The 24,534-nt window shown below is 38.5% G+C and overlaps 1 protein-coding gene across 6 annotated transcripts in view; it reads right to left on the reverse strand.

The window, feature by feature from the left end:
* Nucleotides 1-24,534, reverse strand: part of CSNK2A2IP (casein kinase 2 subunit alpha' interacting protein) — a 124,562-nt gene that overhangs the window by 40,266 nt on the left and 59,762 nt on the right. The window contains exons 1-3 of one of the 6 annotated variants that reach the window (XM_081550807.1): nt 19,634-19,761; nt 17,236-17,554; nt 12,908-12,992 (exon numbers count right to left, since the gene is read on the reverse strand). The exons of 2 other annotated variants lie outside the window; for them this stretch is intronic. The gene's annotated coding sequence lies outside the window, so the exon portion shown is untranslated. Of the gene's footprint in view, nt 1-4,274; nt 4,443-12,907; nt 12,993-17,235; nt 17,555-19,633; nt 19,762-21,899; nt 21,992-24,534 lie in introns of those variants that run through there. 3 more of the 6 variants (XM_081550797.1, XM_081550789.1, XM_081550816.1) reach the window with 3 other exon arrangements.

Below are 24,534 nucleotides of genomic sequence, written 5' to 3' on the forward strand. Positions count from 1 at the left end.
TTCTAATGCCCTAAAGATATACTTTATATTCAGTTAGCTCAAGATATTTCTTTATAACCACAACTACAGAATCTATTACAATCTCAATTTCTCGTATTTCTTTAATATGTAATCACATATTCACTAATTCCCTAATATTTTACAATGACACAAAATGCTGTGATTTAAATATTGCTAATTTGAAAATATTTTACATGTTAAATTTTATATCTCAAGAAGAATTAGCTTTGATATTTAAGAAATAATTTTATACCCTCTACTAAAATGTAGGGGCTTCCTTTGTGGCTCAGACGGTAAAGAATCTGCCTGCAGTGCAGGAGATCAGAGTTCAATCCCTGGGTTGGGAAATCCCCTGAAGAAATCAATGGCAACCCACTCCACTATTCTTGACTGGGAAATCCCATGGCCAGAGACCAGCGGACTATAGTCCATGGGGTTGCAAAACATCAGAGACGACTCAGCGACTAATACTAACACTATAATATAAATGTGTAAACACACAATGATTTCAGAAAAAAACACATCAAAATATTGCACAGCCTGCCGTGAATTTCAAGGATTATAGAAAATGTTAAGTAGAACTGTGGTGTTGGAGAAGTTTCTTGAGAGTCCCTTGGACTGCAAGGAGATCAAACCAGTCAATCCTAAAGGAAATCAACCCTGAATATTCATTGGAGGGACTGATGCTGAGGCTGAAGCTCCAATACTTTGGCCACCTGATGTGAAGAACTGACTCAGTGGAAAAGACTCTGATGCTGGGCAAGATTGAAGGCAGGAGGAGAAGGGGACAACAGAGGATGAGATGGTCGGATAGCATCACTGACTCAATGGACATGAGTTTGAGCAAACTCTGGGAGATGGTGAAGGACAGGGAAGTCTGGCATGCTGCAGTCCATGGGCTTGGAAAAGAGTTGAACATGACCAAGAGACTGAACAACAAACAACAATGGTATAGACAAGAAAAAAGGTTATTCTATTTTGCTTCAGGAAGAATCAAAACCAATGGCTGGCAGTTCAATTCAGTTCAGTTGCTCAGTCATGTTTGACTCTTTGCGACCCCATGAATCGCAGCATGCCAGGCCTCCCTGTCCATCAACAACTCCTGGAGTCCACCCAAACCAATGTCCATTGAGTTGGTGATGCCATCCAACCATTTCATCCTCTGTCATCCCCTTCTCCTCCTGCTCTCAATCTTCCCCAGCATCAGGGTCTTTTCCAATGGGTCAGCTCTTCGCATCAGGTGGCCAAAGTATTGGAGTTTCAGCTTCAACATCAATGCTTCCAATGAACACCCAGGGCCGATATCCTTTAGGATGGACTGGTTGGATCTCCTTGCAGTCCAAGGGACTCTCAAGAGTCTTCTCCAACACCACAGTTCAAAAGCATCAATTCTTTGGTGCTCAGCTTTCTTCACAGTCCAACTCTCACATCCATACATAACCACTGGAAAAACCATAGCCTTGACTAGACGGACTTTTGTTGACCAAGTAATGTCTCTGCTTTTTAATATGCTATCTAGGTCGGTCATAACTTTCCTTCCAAGGATTAAGCGTCTTTTACTTTCATGGCTGCAATCACCATCTGCAGTGATTTTGGAGCCCAAAGAAATAAAGTCCGCCACTGTTTCCACTGTTTCCCCATCTATTTGCCATGAAGAGATGGGACCAGATGCCATGATCTTAGTTTTCTGAATGTTGAGTGTTAAGCCAACTTTTTCACTCTTCTCTTTCACTTTCATCAAAAGGCTCTTTAGTTCTTCTTCACTTTCTGCCATAAGGGTGGCTGGCAGTTACATGGATGCAAATTTGAGATCAATATGAGTATAATGAATAATGAGATCTGAAAAAAACTGCGTAACTTATTTAGCATACCTATTACTTGTAATTGATTGTATGTCCAATTTGAGAATTCACCATCTCTGAAAATATCAGAGCTACAAATAGGAAGTAGAATAAAGCTGATATGATCTCAGCCTTCCCTCATCCCATGGACATGTTACCAATAGGTGGGGGTCCAGCTGCTTGCCAGACAAAATAAACAGGTCAGGTTGGTGAAAAGGAAAGTTTGCTTTATTTCACATGCTGGCAACTGGCGGGGTGGGCAGACAGAGCTCACAGCATATGGCTCAGAAAATTATCTATAGCCCTTGAGAAGGAACTAAGTGTCCTTGACTTTACTTAATGGGTGAAAAGTGAAAGTGGAATGTTACTCACTGAGTTGTGTCTGGCTCTTTGTGACCCCATGGACTGTAGCCCGCCAGGCTCCTCTGTCTATGAGATTCTCTAGGCAGGAATACTGGAGTGGATAACCATCTCCTTTTCCAGGGGATGTTCCCAATCCAGGGATTAAATCCTGGGACTCCTGCATTGCAGGCAGATTCTTTACCACTGAGCTACCATGGAATCTTAATGGGTAAATTATTATTATTTGGTCTCCTCTGACTGTTTTGCTTTGTTTCTGCATATTCTCACTTCTGTGATACAACTTATTCTCAGACAAAGGGCAGGCTGAAGACATGAGGGAGCAAGGGCCATAGGGCCCTGCTCCATTTCAGAAGGAGTATCAAACATTCATTCTCAGACACAACCAAGCACCAGCCCAAGCTGAAGAACTCTTGTTTCTCTAAAGGACATTCTCTGCCTTCTTAACCAGGCCAAAGACATAATTAAATATTTGGGTTTTTAAATGTCTACCCTTCCAGCTCCAAGGAAACCTTCTGTTGGGACCAGATAACCAAGAAGAAAGTACATGCTCAAATCTTTATCTCAGGGCACAGAGGCAGTTGAAAAACCAAACATTAAATACCAACAAATGTGGCTATTCATTGCGTAAATAAACTAAATTGCCTCCCTATTTTTCTGTCATCTCATTTTCCCCTGTGCTTCAATCAGTGAAATACATAAATGAGAGGCAAGCCTTTTTTTATTTGAAAAAAAAAGATATTATATTATCGATGCCTAGTAATCCTAAGTAATGCCACTTAGTTTTGATCCTTTTTGCATGGAAAAATATATGTTTGATATAAAGGACACTGAATAATTTATGTAATGTTTAATAATGCATTAAACTGGGGAGAATTCAGAATGGCACTCATAGTGATCTAAATTATTTTCATGCTGTATTATTCCATATGTGCCCATACACTTGAAATTGTTAGCACAGGCAATTAAAAAGGAGAAATACTATTTGGAAATTAAGCAAACAAGAAAAGCTACTTTTATTTTGAATGATAAGACAACAGCTTTTTAATCAAGCAACCTGAATTGCAAGAACTGATCATGATAAAATGTAAATTAATGGATTAGGATTTACAGTTATGTTGTCTTAAACTGAGCTTCGTTTTCCCCATGCCCAGAAGCTGCTGACAAGGAGTAAATGTATTAAGGGTGATAAATGTCTATGATTCAGTGATACGGAATAGCAAGTGTCTCAGGAGCAAAGATGCTGCAGAAGTACAATAATTTCCACCCAAACTCAAAGCTATAACAATTTATTACTGATTTCTCTGTCTCTTAAATTTAATGCTGTTTTGATCTGCTTATCTGAAGTTTGAAAATGCTACCAGAGTCTCCTTATCTCAGCTATGTGCTGAACTCAGGCCTGTGTGTCTTTAGGGAACAATCTGGTTCACTAGAAAGATGCAAAAGTTACAAACAAGATGCAAACACAAACACCATTTTCTTTATCCCTCTGATTTCCATTCCTCTGTGACTGGCTGAAGCCTCTATCATCCTATTTCATCCAAGCCTTCTAGAGGGCAATGAGGTTCACCTTGGTTTCCTTGTTTCTGAATTCTGGCATACATGGGAAGACACCTCAGCGGAACTTAAAGTCTAAAGGGAAAATGTTACACTCTCCGCTGGTCACACCTCCTGAAGTGGTTCGCTTCGTGTTGTAGGGACAAAGGAAATATACCTCCAGGGTCAGGCTTTAGGTCTTGTAAAGCAGGCTCTGTATATTAATGTGACTCTCAAAAGCAGGTGAATCTTGCAACTCTAGCAGAGGCAGGCATTTTAAATGTTTTCTATGCCAAATATGAGGAAACAAAATCTGTAATACTCTGCCTTTTAAAAATTTCCTTTAAAAAGATCTTCATAGGTACATTTTTACTGATCTTCCTAATTTTCTTAGGATATGTTACTCAACACAAATTTACATATAGTTTCCGCAAGATGTTACACTTTGGCCAACAGTTTGAGAGGATCTTTTTCCTTTGACTGTCGTATTCTATAAAATTTCAAAACGTTTTACTCAAGGAGAGGCAAAATTACTACCTTGGTATTTGAGAGATAATAGAACATACACGCACAGGTCTCTGCCCCTGGTCCCTGATACAGAGCTCCTAAAACCGTTGTAATTTCCTGAATGATGAGAACACTAGGCGCATCAGACTGAGGTGACTCTGATTCTGGGTGGACTCCTGGATGGCTCCTGGATGGGGGCTGGTGACCAGAAAGACCAAACAATGATTAGAAGCTTGCAATTTTGAGCCTTACCCCTCATCCTTCAGACAGGAAACAGTGGTTAGAAATGGAGTTAATAATTGATCATGCCTACATGATTAAGCCTCAGGAAAATCTGAAGAGTAGAGGATTCAGAGAATTTCCATGTTGGGAACACATTCACATGCTAACAGGGTGATGCACCCCAACTCCACAGGGACATAAGCTCCTGCACTCTGATCCTCTCAACCCTCGCTCTATGGATCTCTTCATCTGGTTGTTCATCTGTATCCTTTATCATACTTTTTAATAAACTGGTAAATGTTAGTGTTTTCTCTGAGTTCTGTGAACTTATACAATGTTATGTTAATTATATCTTAATTAAATTTTTTGAAAAGAATACAACTTGGCCCAAAAGCCAAAACAAGGATATCTACTTCTGCCCATTGAAATGTACAAATTTAATCCATCAGTGGCTGAACACTTGACAAACCATGTAACCCTCTCCTCACTCATATTCATACAGATTACATAAATTTACAATTGAAAAAGTAGATTTGTATATGCAAGTTGTTCAAGCATACTTAAATATTTTCTAATAACTGCAATTTTTCAAAAAACAGAAATGAAGAAACACAATGTGTTATTCCAAGCAAAGAAAAAGAACAATTCATAAGAGGAGAAATGATCTTTGATGCAATTAGAATGAAGTGAGTCATTCCTTCTATAGGAGAAGGGTTCAAAAGGATGATCCAGTGTAATTCACTTCTGCCAAATGAGCAGGAGACCTCTCCCTAACATAGTAAACTGTTAGTTTTTAACTTATTCATGATCTATTCTTAGAGTACAAAACACAGAAACAGACAAGTCATTAATTTCATATAGTCAAAGCAATCAATATATTATGTATAATTTCTTCTTTTTCCTTAATTGTGATAAAACCACTGTGTACTCAGTCACTCAGTCATATCTGACTCTTTGTGACACCCTGGACTGTAGCCCACCAGGCTCCTCTATCCAAGGAATTTTTCAGGCAAGAATACTGGAGTGGGTTGCCATTTTCTTCTCCAGGGGATCCCCCCAACCCAGGGATCAAATCCGTGTCTCTTGCATCTTCTGCATTGGCAGGTGGATTCTTTACCACTGTACCACCTAGGAAGCCAATAAAACTGTATCACCCATCCAAAAATAAGATGAATATTTATCATCTAGTTGTTTATTACTTATCTGTTCACACCACTTTTTAATTCATTTCAAATTTATTTTTATATACAGGGCATTTAATATTAGCTTTTCTCTTGGGGTATTCCCCTAGCAGTGCTATCTAACAGAAATATATGCAAATTAAGTACATAAGTTCAAACCCTCTAGTCACGATATTAAAAAATTTAAACAAAGGTGAAATTGATTTTAATAACATATTATATTTTACTTAACCCAACCTTTCCAAATATTGTCATTACAACATTTACGCATTATCTGATAAATTATTAATGAAATATTATACATTCATTCTTCATACTGTTAAAGTGTTCAGACTAGAATCAACATAGAGTCTTCATGCTTACCCCACATCAGCAAACCAAAACTTAACTGTTTCTGTGCCCAGCTCTCCCAGAAATGGAAGGTCTAGGTCAATCAACCACTGCTTAACCAGCTTCAAGCTATATAGGACTAGCTTCAAGACTTCCTTTTGAGCCACACAAATAAAGTAATTTTGCCTTAGTTCAGTTCAGTTAAGTTCAGTCGCTCAGTCATGTCTGACTCTTTGCAACCCCATGAATCACAGCATACCAGGCCTCCTTGTCCATCATCACCTCCCGGAGTTTACCCAAACTCATGTCCATCAAGTCGGGGATGCCATCCAGCCATCTCATCCTCTGTCGTCCCCTTCTCTTCCTGTCCCCTATCCTTCCCAGCATTAGGGTCTTTTCCAATGAGTCAACTCTTTGCATGAGGTGGCCATAGTATTGGAGTTTCAGCTTCAACATCAGTCCTTCCAATGAACACCCAGGACTGATCTCCTTTAGGATGGACCGGTTGGCTCTCCCTGCAGTCCAAGGGACTCTCAAGAGTCTTCTCCAACACCACAGTTCAAAAGCATCAATTCTTTGTTGCTCAGCTTTCTTCACAGTCCAACTCTCACATCCATACATGACCACTGGAAAAACCATAGCCTTGACTAGACAGATTTTGTTGGCAAAGTAATGTCTCTGCTTTTTAATAAGCTGTCTAGGTTGTTCATAACTTTCCTAACTAGGAGTAAGCCTCTTTTACTTTCATGGCTGCAATCACCATCAGCAGTGATTCTGGAGCCCCAAAAAATAAAGTCTGACACTGTTTCTCCATCTGTTTGCCATGAAGTGATGGGACCAGATGCCATGATCTTAGTTTTCTGAATGTTGAGCTTTAAGTCAACTTTTTCACTCTCCTCTTTCACTTTCATCAAGAGGCTTTTTAGTTCTTCACTTTCTGCCATAAGGGTGGTGTCATCTGCATATCTGAGGTTATTGATATTTCTCCCAGCAATCTTGATTCCAGCTTGTGCTTCTTCCAGCCCAGCGTTTCTCATGATGTACTCTGCATAGAAGTTAAATAAGCAGGGTGACAATATACAGCCTTGACAGACTCCTTTTCCTATTTGGAACCAGTCTGTTGTTCCATATCGAGTTCTAACTGTTGTTTCCTGACCTGCATACAGGTTTCTCAAGAGGCAGGTCAGGTGGTCTGGTATTGCCATCTCTTTCAGAATTTTCCACAGTTTATTGTGATCCACACAGTCAAAGGCTTTGGCATAGTCAATAAAGCAGAAATAGATGTTTTTCTGGAACTCTCTTGCTTTTTCGATGATCCAGCAGATATTGGCAATTCGATCTCTGGTTCCTCTGCCTTTTCTAAAACCAGCTTGAACATCTGGAAGTTCATGGTTCACGTATTGCTGAAGCCTGGCTTGGAGAATTTTGAGCATTACTTTACTAGCATGTGAGATGAGTGGAATTGTGCAGTAATTTGAGCATTATTTGGCATTGCCTTTCTTTGGGATTGGAATGAAAACTAACCTTTTCCAGTCCTGTGGCCACTGCTGAGTTTTCCAAATTTGCAGCAGTGACGGCGCACAAGTGTGGGTGGCTGCGAAGGCGCGCAAGCGCGGCCAAGAGGAGCTACTCCATGTCCGAGGACAGGGGCGGCGGACGAGAGGAGCTGCCCCACATCCAAGGTCAGGAGAGGCAGCTACATTTTGCCGGAGCAACCGTGAAGAGATACTCCACATCCAAGGTAAGAGAAAACCAAGTAAGATGGTAGGCACTGAGAGAGGGCATCAGAGGGCAGACAAACTGAAACCACAATCACAGACAACTAGACAATCTGATTACATGGACCACAGCCTTGTCTAACTCAGTGAAACTAAGCCATGCCGTGTGGGGCCACCCAAGATGGACGGGTCATGGTGGAGAGGTCTGACAGAATGTGTTCACTGAAGAAGGGAATGGGAAACCACTTCAGTATTCTCGCCTTGAGAACCCCATGAACAGTATGAACAGAAGAGTATTTTGCCTTAACCAATCATCAAATCCCTAGTGTAACTTTCTGGTTCCTGTTCACTTTGGTCTATAAAACCCTCTTACTTTGTAGGACTCTTTGAAGCACCTGTCTATTTTCTTGACTGGATAATTTCTGATTCATAAATCACTAAACAAAAGCCAACTTTTGTTGGCTTCCTTCCAATAATACTAAATCTTTGAAATCTGGAGTGTATGTTACATTTACAAAACTTCTCATTTCAGACACTAAATATTTATAAGCACTATTTTCTATGTATTGAGATTTAATAAATCTATAATTAAAAAAATAGATTCACACAGTCGTTTTTCAAACCAAAAATTTTCCAATAAAGTATCAGTTTTAAAATTAAAAAATAAATAAATAAATAAATAAAATTAATAAAAATTAAATAAAATTTAAAATTCAGTTCTTCAGTCACACAATCCATATTTCAATTTCTCAACATTACATGAGATTCATTGCTATAATATTAGGACAGTCTAGAGAGCCCATATCTGCTTAGTGGCTGATCAGAGATTCAATTTGGAATCTCGTTATTTTTTTAGCACTTTAGTATGTAGTTATAGAAACTTATAGTCCAGTCTTATTAGGACTTAATCATTTAGAGGAAACAAGGCAGAAATGATGATGATAGATGATATATTCTATCACAGATACAAAGTGTATCATTTTAGAGAGATATAAACTAAAATGTGTGGTAAATTTCATGTCACTTGTATGTAGACCTTATGGATATCTGAAATTAAAAAACCAACATGGCTTACGTTTGCTTCAAAACTAGGAGAAAACAGATTTGTTATGAGCCCCACAGAAATCTATACCTTTAAAATGTATTTTTAATCTTACCTCAACCTTTGATGCTCTCATTAGTCTCAATAAAGAGAAAACTCTCATTCTAATTATGATTAAAAGTTTTCTTATTATTTATTTAAAAATTAGTAATAATAAATAAATAAATTCAATTGACTGTATAAGAAAATTTACAGCAAATAATTTTAGGTAATAAAACTTATTTTGTAATACTATACCACAAATATATGCAATTTTAAATATTAAACATGTATTGCCAAATCAGCAGTTGGATTGCAAAACAGCTTTATTTTTAAAAACAACAGAAGCATTTTATTCTATTGCCATTTCTGTGAGCATAACAAAAGTATTTTACAGATGAGTAATCATAGGCACTAAAGTCAAGTGTTTATCACCAAAATTCATACAACAAGCCACCACTGTCCTGAATACTCATTGTGAAGTTGACTTCTCATTATTAAGGCCAGGAAGTAGTGAAATGGCAGCATTTTTCAATAATTAAATTCATATTCCGATTTAACATCTTACAATAACAGGGATTGGAGACTAGAAATAAGATATAATAACTAAACTAAATATAAATTATTATTTGACTTGAGCAAGTTTCAGAGGTACTAACCAATGTCTGTAATCTCATGAACAAATCATTTTGAAAATTTGCTGAACAGTTGTCTATCTCATAGCCACAAAAAGGAAGTTCCTTTTAAGGACTTTAGTGGTAAGTGAGCTTCCTGAATGGACTGGCGGTTCACACTGAAACAAATCACCGGAGGAAAGCATGAGATTTTGCAGGTAGAGATTTTTGTAAATGTCAGCCTCCCAATGATCTCAAGTATGGATCTGATTTTCACATGCTGCCATTGATTTCCTTATGTGCTACCAAGGGACAGACTCTTTCCATTAACAGTTATATGCATAAATTTTTACATAAAAGAAGACCTTCCCAGTTGTGGAAATACATGGGAGTGGATCATCTTCAGTTCAGTTCAGTTCAGTTCAGTCACTCAGTCGTGTCCAACTCTTTGCGACCCCATGAATCACAGCACACCAGGCCTCCCTGTCCATCACTAACTCCCGGAGCCTGTTCAAACTCATGTCCATTGAGTAGGTGATGCCAACCAACCACCTCATCCTCTGTCGTCCCCTTCTCCTCCAGCCCTCAATCTTGCCCAGCATCAGGGTCTTTTCCAATGAGTCAGTTCTTCACATCAGGTGGCCAAAGCATTGGAGTTTCAGCTTCAGTCTTTCTAATGAATATTCAGGATTGATTTCCTTTAGGATTGACTGGTTGGCTCTCCTTGCAGTCCAAGGGACTGTCAAGAGTCTTCTCCAACAGTTCAAAAGCATCAATTCTTTGGTGCTCAGCTTTCTTGATGGTCAAGCTCTCATATCAACACATGACTACTGGCAAAACCATAGCCTTGACTAGATGGACCTTTGTTGGCAAAATAATGTCTCTAATTCTTAATATGCTATCTAAGTCATCTTCAGGATATTCTAAACTTTGGAATTTGATTAAAGTTATTGCCCCAGTGCAGTTTTCATGATTTTATTCATGGAGCTTTCTTTTTTATGTCAGTGAGCCACATTTGTCTGTGAAATAAAATGGATGCCCAAATGTTTTTAGTCATTTTGTGATGAAATTTGGACTTTTTCTTTTGAAGACTTTAGAGTTTGATTTATTGACTTAGTCCAGATAGGATTTCTCAACTACTGTTCAGTAAAAAGACCTCTTGTGACACAGAATTGTCCCAATTCAAGTTCAAATAATGACCCTAGGGCAGCTAAAAATACTTCACCCTGATGCATTTGTTAGGGAAGTTAGATATTATCATCGATTTTAAAACTGTTCCTGTAGTAAAGGATGATTTGAGTTTTTACTGTTTCATTTTATTAGTGACCAATAAAATGAACAATATACATCCATATATACAGTTAAAGACATGATTGCAGTCTTTACTAGGAAATAAAACAAAAATAGAAATATGAAAAAAGAATCTGAAGGAAAAAAATAAAACAAAATGATCCTCTAATCAACTACTCCTTATTTGTATTCAGCTTGTGTATAATATTGATCATGTGTGCTACAATTTGTTTTAAAATAATTTTTTGTCACTTCACAGTCTGTTAAATAAGCTAATTTTTTTTCTATTTGCTTCACTGTAGTGTGTCTGAAAATTAACTTTTTTGAATGTGATGTAAGTGTCTGACATTAAGCTTTTGATTGCCAGGGCATCTACTTCAAAGACATCCATCTTAAATAAACATACTGCCAGCTACACAAGGAGATAAGTAGTCAGGCTTCCCCACCCAGAAAGCTCCCCTCAGGTGACCCAGAAAATTGGCCATTTGAGTGACCTTGTTTTTCTCTTTCAGCACTTTAATTCCAGCTCTTACGTCTTAAATTTATCAAAGAGTAAACTGAAGAAATCTGAGGAGCCCTACCCTTGGTCCCAAAAAAGGCAGAGCTCCAGATCTGTAAGCTCTCTATCTCTGTGTGGACCCAGGTGTGCCACGTACCCTCCAGGACACATGTGTGAATTAAGAAAACCTTTCAAAGTTTCTTGATGTTTGTTGCTGAGAAGTGTCTATTACAAGGCCCAGACCAGCCACAGCACCAACTTTAGACAGAGAACTGTCTGTGGGGGACTCACCACAAATAGTGCCAGCTCAGGTGAGTACCCCAGGCATTCCTAGCTTAGAGCACCACCACTGATAGGCTGAGATGAAAACAAAACACTCACTTTCCATAATTTGGTTCAGAGAGAATTTTAAAATACATTCCAATAATTAGTTTTCATTATGTTTTCAAATGAAAAGTTTTCATTTGTACCTGGCCACTGAGGCCACCCCACTGCCACCCTAGTCTCAGAAGTGATAGAAATAAATCATTTTCATGTGTATTAGAGGCAGCTATTTGGCAGAGAACACCACCTTGTCTTAGCCAATCTTGATTCTAGACAGTTAACTGGAATAGCTAGTTAATTTCTGCAAGCAGCCTCTTCCATTTTCTCAGAAAATGAGGGGAAGCCTACAGTGGAAGCAAAGGAGGAACAGAGGAGGGAAAGACAGGCAAATATGGAAATAAAGTGGATAACTGCTGAGGCATGGTTAATCAGAAAGGACACTCCATGCATATTATGGACCCATTGTGATAATAAAATTGGAATAAAATTGCCTACCCGAACCACTTGAGACGCTCTGCATCTTTAATTTTTAAAGTTATGAAGACACTTGACACAGAAGGGGATCAATTATCATGAGTTTGCGTGCAAATACTTACTTAAGCAAGGCAGTGGGTCAGAGTCAGTAGGAAAATTGCAGGCTTGCAGCCACGTAATGGCAACTAATTACACTATTTCAGGGCCCTTTTCCAATGGTCTCAGTTGGCAGTAATGGTCATGGCTGATTTACTCTGAATCACTTTCAGGGGTCTGAAGTTATGATAAATTTATATGTTTGCTAAAGAAAACTGGTTCTGATAATGAATCCACCAAAACATTAAAACAAAAGGGAGTCCCTACAGTTAACTTGTTATGTGCTCTGATCTTTGAGACAAACAGTTTGGCCTGATTTCAAAACAGAATAGAGGTGTCTGGTATGGGAAGGGAGCAGTTCTCAGATCACAGTAGCCCCGCTCACAATGGTCAACCTTGAACATAAACATTTTAGAAGAGAATTTTAACTGTCTCCCCTGTATGTGACAGTTAATAGAGTGCTTTGTGGCTCAGATGGTAAAGAATCTGCCAGCAATGCGGGAGACCTGGCTTCAGTCCATGGGCTGGGAAGATCCCCTAGAGAAGGAAATGATTACCCGCTCCAGTATTCTTGCCTGGAGAATTCAGTGAACAGAGGAGCCTAGTGGGCTACAGTCCATGTGGTCACAAAGAATTGGACACGACTGTGTGACTAACACTTTCACTTTATTTCATTTGAAATAAAGTAACAGGTGCTTTTCTTTAAGTGAATAACAGTTTTGAGGGCATGTTCAGGCACTGGCTTGGTTTTGAATTATCAAGGCAAATTTAAATTTTATTTGATTATACTATTCACCTAAGATTATTCAGCTGATGTAGTAGGGAAGTCTTTACCTTTCTTTTTTTCTCTATCTTCACAAAGTCTTGAGAGATTTATATTTCCACAAGGTCAAGTTGGAGGGGAAAAAAACGAGCTGGCCTGATAGACAAGGAAACTGAACTTCATTACTGAGTTCAAGAAAACAAACCATTAGAAGCTAAATGAGTACTGTCAGATTTGTGGTGAACAATAAAAATAAGCAAACCTCCATTTATTGACTACATTTCATTAAGGAAAAATTCACATCTCTCTCACCTTATTGCCTATGTGAAAGCTATAGAAGTAGACACGACATTGGAAGACTGACTATTCCCTTTTTTCTATTTCTTATCTGTGAGCAACTTGCCCATTAAGAAGTGACTTTAGTATTGGGAATGAATTGCTTTCTCGTTCTGTCCTACTAAATGTACTGCTTTAATGTATATGTGAAAATTAATCCATTACATATAAAAATAAATCCATTCCATGGTATTTCCCTGAATCTCTTTCAAAGGATGTCACCTTAACAGTAAATAAAGCTTTGCTTATGAAAGAAGCCCTAAGCCATAAACCTAAAGTACAAGTTCTCATCTGGCAGGGCCACCTGCATGGCCACCTATACTATGGGTGGACATGACACACTGACTGCCATCAGATGCAGTGACTGAGAGGCCACAAATGGGAAGACACTATTGTCAACACGATATATGCCACCAAGCAGCTGATTAAATATCAACATCAGTTCCTCGTTTTGTTGGCTTGAATCTACGAGCACAATCTTGTTTGGTATCAACCCTTAAAATGTAAAATATGCATGTTCACACATTCAGCGTACTAAATGTTTCAAGAAATACATATTTATGTGTTCAGAATCTCTCCCTTCCTTTTCCTACCTTTTCTGAAGTTTTCACTTTATTTCTTTCTGAAACTTACAATCTATCTGAACTAGGAAAAGAATGCTGGCACAGTGCTGAGGAATACCTGGCTCAACATTGAGTAAATGATTCCATGCTGGCGCCTCAAATCCATACAGAGTCTGAAGAGGCAGGATTGGAAAGCTACTGCTCTCTATTGATACCTGGGCCAATATGGTCAGTAGAAGTAGTAGTTTTCCTTTCTCCCATCTGCTCTGTGGTCTACTTGGGGGTGGGAGGCTGTTAGCACTGGGATAGGAACTAACAGCATTACATGCTACAAAGAGCAATTGCCTGAGCAATTTTCCTAAGCCAGAGCCAAAGCAAAGTAAATGCAATACTCCCCCTCGCCTCGCTGTCAGCCACAGGAGAGTGGAGCTGCTCAGTGATCTCCACAGGGCGAATTCCGTGACGGAAACTGAATTCTGTAGCCAATTGCATGGCGGCATGGGTCTGCCTCCAGTATAGAATTTAAATATTAAACACTACATAAATTTTTTTCTTTCTGGGGCTCTCAAAAATAAAGAATTTTAATAGCACAGGTGTATTTGTTTGACTTCTTTGAAAGAAAACATCTTCCAGCTAAGGCAAAATGCACAGCATTATTTGGAAATATTAGTATCACATTATGGTTTGGTATTTTAATATCAAGTCCAGTGAAACAATGGTCAAAAAAACTCATCTTAAAATTACTCAATGTTATAGCCTTCAGCTAAAATACAGACAAAATATTCCCTGAGATTTGAGCATTCAATGTAGAATGCCTCTTTCCCCCATTTAGAATGTTATATGTTTCAAAGAATTACCTCTTCACTTCTAAAGAGATAAGAGGAAAATGAAATAGAAAAGTTCAATTGACAGTGAAACCTTTTATAGATAACACTGAAAGCAACTGCTCTTTCCATATCCCATGCCTGAAAATACAAGTAAATTGTATTCACTGAATGTAAACCTTCAAAGTATATATAATCAATGGGCGTTAAATAACTATCAGCACTTAACTTTCTTCTTCTGCTTCTAGTTTTGAATAGAATTTTACTGTTTATATTTCAAATTCAAAGCTACATAATAATGATAGCCATTTATTTTGTGTTTTTATATGTATATTAGCATTTTTGTATCAAACTCATTTGGGTTTATTTTCTTATATTTTAAGTTTTTACATATAAAAGTTACTGATTTTTTCGAAAAAGACAGAATACATACAAAGGCAGAATAAAGCATAGACTATGTTGAACAATCAGTGGGATAAAAATATTATACATTGCTTATTCATGAAACTGCAGAATCTTAAATCCAGAAGATAATCTTAGAAATCAACTAATATAACCCTCCTCATTTTACAAATGAAAAAGAAAAACATGAGGTTCAGGGGAAAATAAGTGATCTGCTTACCATCACATGGCTAGTAGATGACAAAGCTGACACCAGACTTTAGACTGTCAGTCTTGAAATATTTCTTACTCTGTGCGTGCATGCAAAGTCACATCATGCCCAACTCTTTGCAACTCTATGGACTGTAGCCTGCCAGGCTCCTCTGTCCATGGGATTCTCCAGGCAAGAATACTGGAGTGGGTTGCCATTTTCTTCTCCAAGGGATCTTCTTATTCTCAGTTCAGTTCAGTTCAGTCACTCAGTCGTGTCTGACTCTTTGCGACCCCATGAATTGCAGCACACCAGGCCTCCCTGTCCATCACCAACTCCTGGAGTCCACCCAAACCCATGTCCATCGAGTCAGTGATGCCATCCAGCCATCTCATCCTCTGTCATCCCCTTCTCTTCCTGCCCCCAATCCTACCCAGCATTAGGGTCTTTTCCAATGAGTCAACTCTTCGCATGAGGTAGCCAAAGTATCGGGAGTTTCAGCTTCAACATCAGTCCTTCCAATGAACACCCAGGATTGACCTCCTTTAGGATGGATTGATTGGATCTCCTTGCAGTCCAAGGGACTCTCAAGAGTCTTCTCCAACACCACAGTTCAAAAGCATCAATTCTGCGGCACTCAGCTTTCTTCACCATCCAACTCTCACATCCATACATGACCACTGGAAAAACCATAGCCTTGACTAGATGGACTTTTGTTGGCAAAGTAATGTCTCTTCTTTTAAATATGCTATCTAGGTTGGCCACAACCTTCCTTCTAAAGAGTAAGCGTCTTTTAATTTCAGGGCTGAAATCACCATCAGCAGTGATTTTGAAGCCCCAAAAAATAAAGTCTGACACTGTTTCCCCATCTATTTCCCATGAAGTGATGGGACCAGATGCCATGATCTTAGTTTTCTGAACGTTGAGCTTTAAGCCAACTTTTTCACTCTCCTCTTTCACTTTCATCAAGATGCTTCTTATTCTACAAGCTTCCTAATGGAATATAGGGCTTCCCTCATAGCTCAGTCAGTAAAGAATATGGCTCCAATGCAGCAGATCCAGGTTCGATTCCTGGGTCAGGAAGATCTCCTGGAGAAGGAAATGGCAACCCACTTCAGTACTCTTCCTTGGAGAATCCCATGGACAGAGGAGCCTCGCAGGCTACAGTCTATGGGGGTCACAAGAATCGGACACAACTTAGCGACTAAACCACCACCATTGTCCTAATGGAACATAGATTAAAATATACGAGATACATAAATGAGTGCCTAGGACCAATTAAATGAGGATAGTATAAAATATAAAGCTTCAACAAGAAATAGATGACACACTTAAAAAATAAATCTAATAAATGAATTGCTTGTCAAGGTGTGGGCAGGGAATAAAGAAATCATGGGAGATATTACCAGAGTCTGGGCTAGAAAAAAAACTTAAGCTATTACTATTCTTAAGATTAACCTGAGAAAGAACGTGTGGCTCCTGAAAGCCAAAGAGAAGATCCTGAAGGATGAGCTACTTCAACAGTAGCTCTGACCTGTGGTTGAGAGGCAGAGTCAACAGGAGGTGATGGTTAGAGGGTAAGGAGACCTCTTGATATTCTGCCCACATAGATCTGTCTTCTGGGACAGGAAGCAGAGTGGGAAGGGCACGATGCAGGTCAAAAAGAGGAGATGAAAGCAAGCAGGTGAAGAGTGAACAAAGAAAGCAAACAGGGAATGAGCTAAATGTGGAAAAGACATCAATTTTAAAGTTACGAGCAAAAAGTACTAACTCAGTACAAGGGGAAGAACAGACAGAATGACAAAGTTGTGTTGGATAACAGATTGTAAACAAAGTCAAATTTCTGGAAAGAAAGAAAAAGAAGAATAAATGGAAAGCGGAGGGAAATCTGAGACGAAGAAAGAGAAGGTTAATGGAAGACGGGTATAAACGAATCAAAGCTTAACAAAAAAAGTTACTTTTTCATGTAAACCTGTTCCAACTGGCCTAAGCAAGAGGTGAAGTTCCACTGAACTATACTGCTCTAATATTTATGCAAATTAAACACTTAAGCTTCGTGTGAATGTTGAGACTTTCCAAGTTACCTCAGTCTTTGAAATACGCTCTCTTCACTCAAAATCCTTTCCCATTCCTTGCCTGGCACAGAAGACTCTTGCAGCATTTTTCTTGGTGTTTAGTTATCTAACTTTCCTAGGATTCCGCTGTGTGCCTATGCTGCCTCCACCCACTACCAATCCTACCCGCTTCTTGAACAGCGTCCATTCGAATCTTTCTCAAGACAACGACCTGTTACCGAGGCCATGAACATCCTAAACCTCTCCCTGGTTCACCATTTTCCTTCTGTAATTGCTCTGTCTTGCTTCTGGCTGTTTAGTATTTGATTTCTTCCACAGGAACCCTCAGCTATATAGAAAACAAAGAAAAGAAATAAATCAAGTTTGTGGGGCTTGTCTCCCAGTATTACGGGAAGCATAGAACCTGCTTTTTGCTTTTTTCTGGATGTCTGCATGTGTTTCTCTGCTTCTCCCACATATCCTTTTTCTTTTACCAGCAAAGCATCATTCTCACTTTCTTTCCAGATTTTTGTTTTGCCAATCAAAATATAGACTTTCTCTGCTAAGACATTTACCAAACTCAGAAAGAAATACATTTTGCTTACAATTTAGGACTATGGTGTCATTTGCCTAGTTTTTATTTTCTTTGAGATTTCATTGGCCCAAGCATCAGTTCCTGCATCTATAAAAGGTAGGTAATAATAGCTTCTTCCTCACAGATTTAAAATGATGTGAGATAATCCATGTAAAGTGCTGATTACAGTGCTACAAATAATAAAAGCTCTTTAAATGTTAACTATTATTATTATTGCTTTCTAAATGGCTGTCCATGGTGGACTGATGATTTATTGTGAAAGACAGTAATTAAATAAGCTAAGGGTCAAGGCTGTTCTCCAAAGGGTGAAGATGAGGGAACAATGTGACCTCCATTATAATCTCTTGGTATCAATAAGCAAAATATTGCTAATGATAAGCAAGTCTTTTTCTCAGAAATGATATATATTTATCTCCATCAATTATATTAGCCAGTTCAGAATAAAGTTGTATTTTTCAACAGTGACCTTATTTTTTCAGAGTTTGTGCTTAATGAATCATACTTAGGGCATTCAACTTAATCTTAAAAAAATTAATAGAAATAATGCAGAATACAACTCTGTAGATATTTTGAACATTTTCAAGAAATAACTTTGCAAGTGGATCATCAAAGGCCTGAAAAACCTCTGTGCTATAAACACACAATCTAGGGAGGAATACAGGCCAGCTGACTGAAGTGAAAACTATGTGATCTGAGGCTGAAATAGGATTAACAGAACCACAGAAAACAACTCAAATTAGAACCATACCAGATTATACATGAGATAATTAGCATATATAGTAAAATAATTAAATGTGGTCTTTTAAAAAATGGGTTTATATTAGAAAATACAGAAAAGTACAGAACAGTAATCTCACAAATACACTGTACCCACCTCCCAGATTTAATAAACATATTATCACATTTTCCTTGGAATTGTGAAAAGAAACAAAACAGCAAAATCTTGATCAAAGTCCTTTTTGGGCAGCCTAATTGATTCCTTATGCCATCCATCCCCCTTGCATCCTGGATGTAATCACCATTCAAATTGAGATGTATCCTTTCTATCCATGTTTTCATATCTTTTACATACAAATATATAACATACATGTATATGTCCACACACAACATATATTATTTTTATGTTTCAAATTTTTAAATAACAGATATAATAGAATTCTTAAGAGTTTGTTTTTTTCTTTCAACATTTTTCTATTCATTTTTGTTGCTCATTGTGACTGCTGTATATAATTTTATCCACTTATAATAATGGCTATTTAAGTTGTTTTTAGCTTTTTTCTATAAACAACAATCTTGCATTGAATATCTTATGCATATTTTCTTGTGCACATATGCAAGAGTTTTTCTGAAGTAAATACAGCACTTAGCAGTGGAATGTTGGATGCTGATCAACCTAAGGATACTGCCAAATTGTTCTCAAAACTAGGTGTATCAATTTATGCAACCACTACCAACATAAAAGGGTTCCCTTTATTCCTTATCCTTACCAGCACATGATATTATCAAAATGTTTTTAATGTTTATTGGTCTGGTGAATGTGAGATTGAATAACACTGTTTAGTTTTTTTTAAGTCAAATTAAAACAAATTTTCAAATGCATGTCTTTTAAGCAGTAAATCACTGGATTATGGGTTTGAAGCAGCTTACTAAATTTCCATTTATCCCATTTTGTATCAATTTGTAATGGGATCATGTATGATATTAGGAATTTCCCAAAGAATGATTGGTGAAACACAGCAGATTCCCTTTCTTTCCAAAGCAGAGGAAGACAGTTGCTCTCAAGCATTTTCTCAAGCCCAAAATTACCTCAACCCTTAACAAGAGCTTGCTTACCTATGAATTAGAACTTCTTAGGTTGATTTTATACTTTTAAAAATAATAGCATCCTTAGAAACTCTGTTTTCACCCCATTCTTCTCTTCTCTGTCCCCCAGCTCCTCTTCTTTCTTTTCTCCCTGTTGACTTTTTTTCATAACAAAAATCCATTTAAATATACTGTTCTGTTGTGACGCTCGACTGGTTAGCTCCTTCTTAAAAGTGACATAGGCTACAACTTTCCACATAGACTTTGCATTTGAGTATTTTCATTAATACAGCAGCAGGATTTGAGCATTTCATTAACTCTTCATTTGGACTTTGACAATCCTAATAAACCTATCTTTCTCCCAAAAAGACTGTATCCAATCATTTATTCCCATTACAGCAATGTCAAAACTTGTTCTAAATAAAATTTTCTGCAAACAGTATCTTTGTTTCTAAAGTTAGTCCCTAAAAAGCAGTTTTTTAAAAATTAAATGAAAATATCTATAAGTTGCCATACACCAGCAAACTAAGGACTATTAATTAATGGGTTTCCGTTTCACTGTACTGTTGATATTCAAGGAACAATGTAGGTTATGTATACATTCAGTCATAATTTTATTTAAATAATGACACTTTACTAGTGTCGATTGTATTTTAAAAATCATAAAGAGGATTTAAGCTCTTGTGAAATAATCAGAATATAGTTCTTGAAATATGCATACTATGAGTTTTACAACGATATTTGATTTTTATGATTTATATGTTATTGATTTCTTGACAAGCGAAGAGCAGCAATATTAATAACTACTTTGCCTTTTTTCTCCTAAATCAACTTACATATAGCTCAACAACTTTTGATAACTTATTATTTTATATCATATAAAAAATAATAAAACTTTTTTGCCTAAATTTCAAGGCCCTCAATAACCCAAACTAACCCATGTGTATTGAGTCATCTTCTATTATTTCTCTATAGATACTCTACACCTCAGCCAAATTTCTTACAATTTCTTACCTCTATTCATTAATAACGCTTCTTATTTTTCTCCCTCTGCATCACAGACCTACTGTGACCTTTACATGAACACTTTTACATCGGTTTCCTATTGCTAATACAACAAATTACCACAAATTTAGTGGCTTACAAAACAGAGATCTCTCATCTTATAGTTCTGTAAGTTAGAAATGCAACATAAGTCTCACAGGGTTAAAATCAAGGTGTCATCAGGGTTGTGTCCTCTTGAATTTTCTGGAGGCCACCCATGTTTCTTGGCTTGTGGCATTCTATTGTCTCCAAAGCCAGCCGTGTTACAATTTTCTAACTATCCTTCTGTAGTCTTATCTCGTTCTCACAACACTAAGGTGGCTTCTTCAATTTGAAGGACCTAGTAATCAGATTGGGGCTTCCCAGGTAGCACTAGTGGTAAAGAACCTGCCTGTCAATGCAGGAGACATAAACAGGCATAGGTTCAATCCCTGGGTCGGGAAGATCTCTTGGAAAAGAAATGGCAAACCACTCCAGTATTCTTGCCTGAAGAATCCCATGGTCAGAGAATCCTGGCAGGCTATAGTCCATGGGATCAAGAATTAGACATGAGTGAAGTGACCTACCATGCACACTCGTAATCAGATTGAGTTCACCTGCATAATCCAGCTCATTTCCACATCTCAAAATCTTAACTTAATCACATCTGCAAATCCATGAATTAGCTCATGGATATCTTGGGGGATCCATTATTCTGCCTCCCAGCGCTTTCTTCTATTCCTGCTACCTAACAAAGCTTACCTCTTCACCTGCAGAAATAGAGCATGTGGTGAGTGGTTCAGATGAAAAAAGAAATGTCATTCAATCCAACTTCCCATTTACAAGTGTATCCAAGAGTATTACTGCTGCCAGATACTAGATTTTTAGAAAATATTTGTTAAATTCTGAATAAAACAACTAGCTTTTCTAGGCCCAGCTCAGATAAAAATATTGCTTTGATGCCTCAATTATTCCAATTTAAGTAGATTTCTCAACCCACATTTCTTATCTGACCACTAAATCATAATCTATTATTTTATATGAGGACAAATATTACCTTTCTACTCTCAGATATTATATTCATTATGTTTTATTTTATGATGTGTTTATTACATGGTAATAGTTTATACTTTTTCCATTTATTTCCCTTTTCAATCATTCATTTCACTGTGCATTTTCCGTATTTTTATGTACTATATTTTACTAATCCGGGGCAATTCTAAGCCTAAAGGCAAGAGCAGCTGCCCCCAGTTCATTTCCCTTTTGAGCTCACCTCTATTAATTCCCCTCACCAGAAAGCATACTGGAGCAGGGGTCCTTGTAGAGAAAAGATTTTTCCACTCCCTGCCTTCTTTTCCAACATTTCTGCAATTGAGGTGGCAACACAGACTGGATTAGTACGCTGGACCCTGCTGTCTTTAATTTAAGAAGAAATAGGAAGTCCCATTTCTGTCTCAGAACTCTGTTTCTGTCATATTATTTTTTGTAACAGAAGAATCAGGTTTATTTAGCACAGCCAAGTTTATGGTCAGTGCATTACCTTCATATACACATGCTCAGTTTCTCTTCAGTTGTGTCCAACACTTTGGGAACACAAGAACTTCCAGGCTCCTCTCTCCAAGGGATTTTCCCAGCAAGAATACTGGAGGGGATTGTCAAGCCTTCTATCAGGGGATCCTCACAACCCAGGAATTGAACCTGTGTCTCCTGCATTGAAGGTAGATTCTTAAGCTGCTGAGCCATTGGGGAAGCCCTCACTTTCATATCTTCAGTTCAGTTCAGTTCAGTCTCTCAGTCGTGTCCGACTCTTTGCGACCCCATGAATTGCAGCACGCCAGGCCTCTCTGTCCATCACCAACTCCCAGAGTCCAATCAAACCCATGTCCATCGAGTCAGTTATGCCATCCAACCACCTCATCCTGTGTCATCCCCTTCTCCTTCTGCCCCCAGTCCTCCCCAGTATTAGGGTCTTTTCCAATGAGTGAACTCTTCGCATGAGGTAGCCAAAGTATTGGAGTTTCAGCTTCAACATCAGTCCTTCCAATGAACACCCAGGACTGATCTCCTTTAGGATGGATTCATTGGATCTCCTTGCAGTCCAAGGGACTCTCAAGAGTCTTCTCCAACACCACAGTTCAAAAGCATCAATTCTGCGGCACTCAGCTTTCTTCACCGTCCAACTCTCACATCCATACATGACCACTGGAAAAACCATAGCCTTGACTAGATGGACTTTTGTTGGCAAAGTAATGTCTCTTCTTTTAAATATGCTATCTAAGTTGGCCATAACCTTCCTTCCAAGGAGTAAGCGTCTTTTAATTTCATGGCTGCAATCACCATCAGCAGTGATTTTGGAGCCCAAAAAAATAAAGTCTGACACTGTTTCCACTGTTTCCCCATCTATTTCCCACGAAGTGATGGGACCAGATGCCATGATCTTAGTTTTCTGAACATTGAGCTTTAAGCCAACTTTTTCACTCTCCTCTTTCACCTTCATCAAGAGGCTCTTTAGTTCTTCTTCACTTTCTGCCATAAGGGTGGTGTCATCTGCATATCTGAGGTTATTGATATTTCTCCCAGCAATCTTGATTCCAGCTTGTGTTTCTTCCAGCCCAGCGTTTCTCATGATGTACTCTGCATATAAGTTAAATAAGCAGGGTGACAATATACAGCCTTGACGGACTCCTTTTCCTATTTGGAACCAGTCTGTTGTTCCATGTCCAGTTCTAACTGTTGCTTCCTGACCTGCATATAGGTTTCTCAAGAGACAGGTCAGATGGTCTGGTATTCCCATCTCTTTCAGAATTTTCCACAGTTTATTGTGATCCACCCTGGCCTGGCCTAGCTCCTCTGGCCGCCGCCCCCGGCACTCGGCCTGGCCTAGCTCCTCTCGGTTAGGCTTCTGCGCAGACCCGTCGCAGCCGCCTCACTTCTGCGTGGACCCATCGCAGCTGCTTTGCAAAGCCCCTTCACAACTCCAAGGAAATAAAATAGAACCTGGGTGATGAAATAAGGGTCTAACCTTGTTTCCCCTGTGCTGAGTCTAGTCGGCCGGCTACCCAGGCACCCCTTGCAGAGGCCTCGTGCTGCTCACCTCTGACCAGGAAGCCTGGTGCAAAATGGCCTTTCATATCTTAGGCATTTAAAAAATGTTGGATCATAGAAAAAGCAAAAGAGTTCCAGAGAAACATCTACTTCTGCTTCATTGAATATGCTAAAGCCTTTGTGTGGATCACAACAAACTGGAAAATTCTTAAAGACATGGGAATACCAGGCCACCTTACCTGCCTCCTGAGAAACCTGTGTGCAGGTCAAGAAGCAACAGTTAGAACCAGACATGGAACAACAGACTTGTTCAAAATTGAGAAAGAGTACATCAAGGCTGTACATTGTCACCCTACTTATTTAACTTATATGCAGAGTACATCATGAGAAATGTAGGGCTGGATGAAGCACAAGCTGGAATCAAGATTGCCAGGAGAAATATCAGTAACCTCAGATATGCAGATGACACCGCCCTAATGGTAGAAAACAAAGAGGAACTAGAGAGCCTCTTGATGAAGGTAAAAGAGGAGAGTGAAAAAGCTGGCTTAAACTCAACATTCAAAAGAAAGATCATGGCATCCAGTCCCATCACTTCATTGCAAATAGATAGGGAAACAATGGAAACAGTGACAGACTTTATTTTCTTGGGCTCCAAAAATCACTACAGACAGTGACTGCAGCCATGAAATTAAAAATGCTTGTTCCTTGGAAGAAAAGCTATGATAAATCTAGACAGTGTATCAAAAAGCAGAGATATCACTTTGCCACCAAAGGTTTGTAAAGTCAAAGCTGTGGCTTTTCCAGCAGTCATGTATGAATGTGAGACTTGGACCATAAAGAAGGCTGAGCACCAAAGAACTGAT

The sequence above is a fragment of the Giraffa tippelskirchi genome, chromosome 2 (genome assembly GCF_054371585.1).
Source record: "Giraffa tippelskirchi isolate mGirTip1 chromosome 2, T2T-mGirTip1v1.2.pri, whole genome shotgun sequence".
In the NCBI taxonomy this organism is placed as follows: Eukaryota; Metazoa; Chordata; class Mammalia; order Artiodactyla; family Giraffidae; genus Giraffa; species Giraffa tippelskirchi.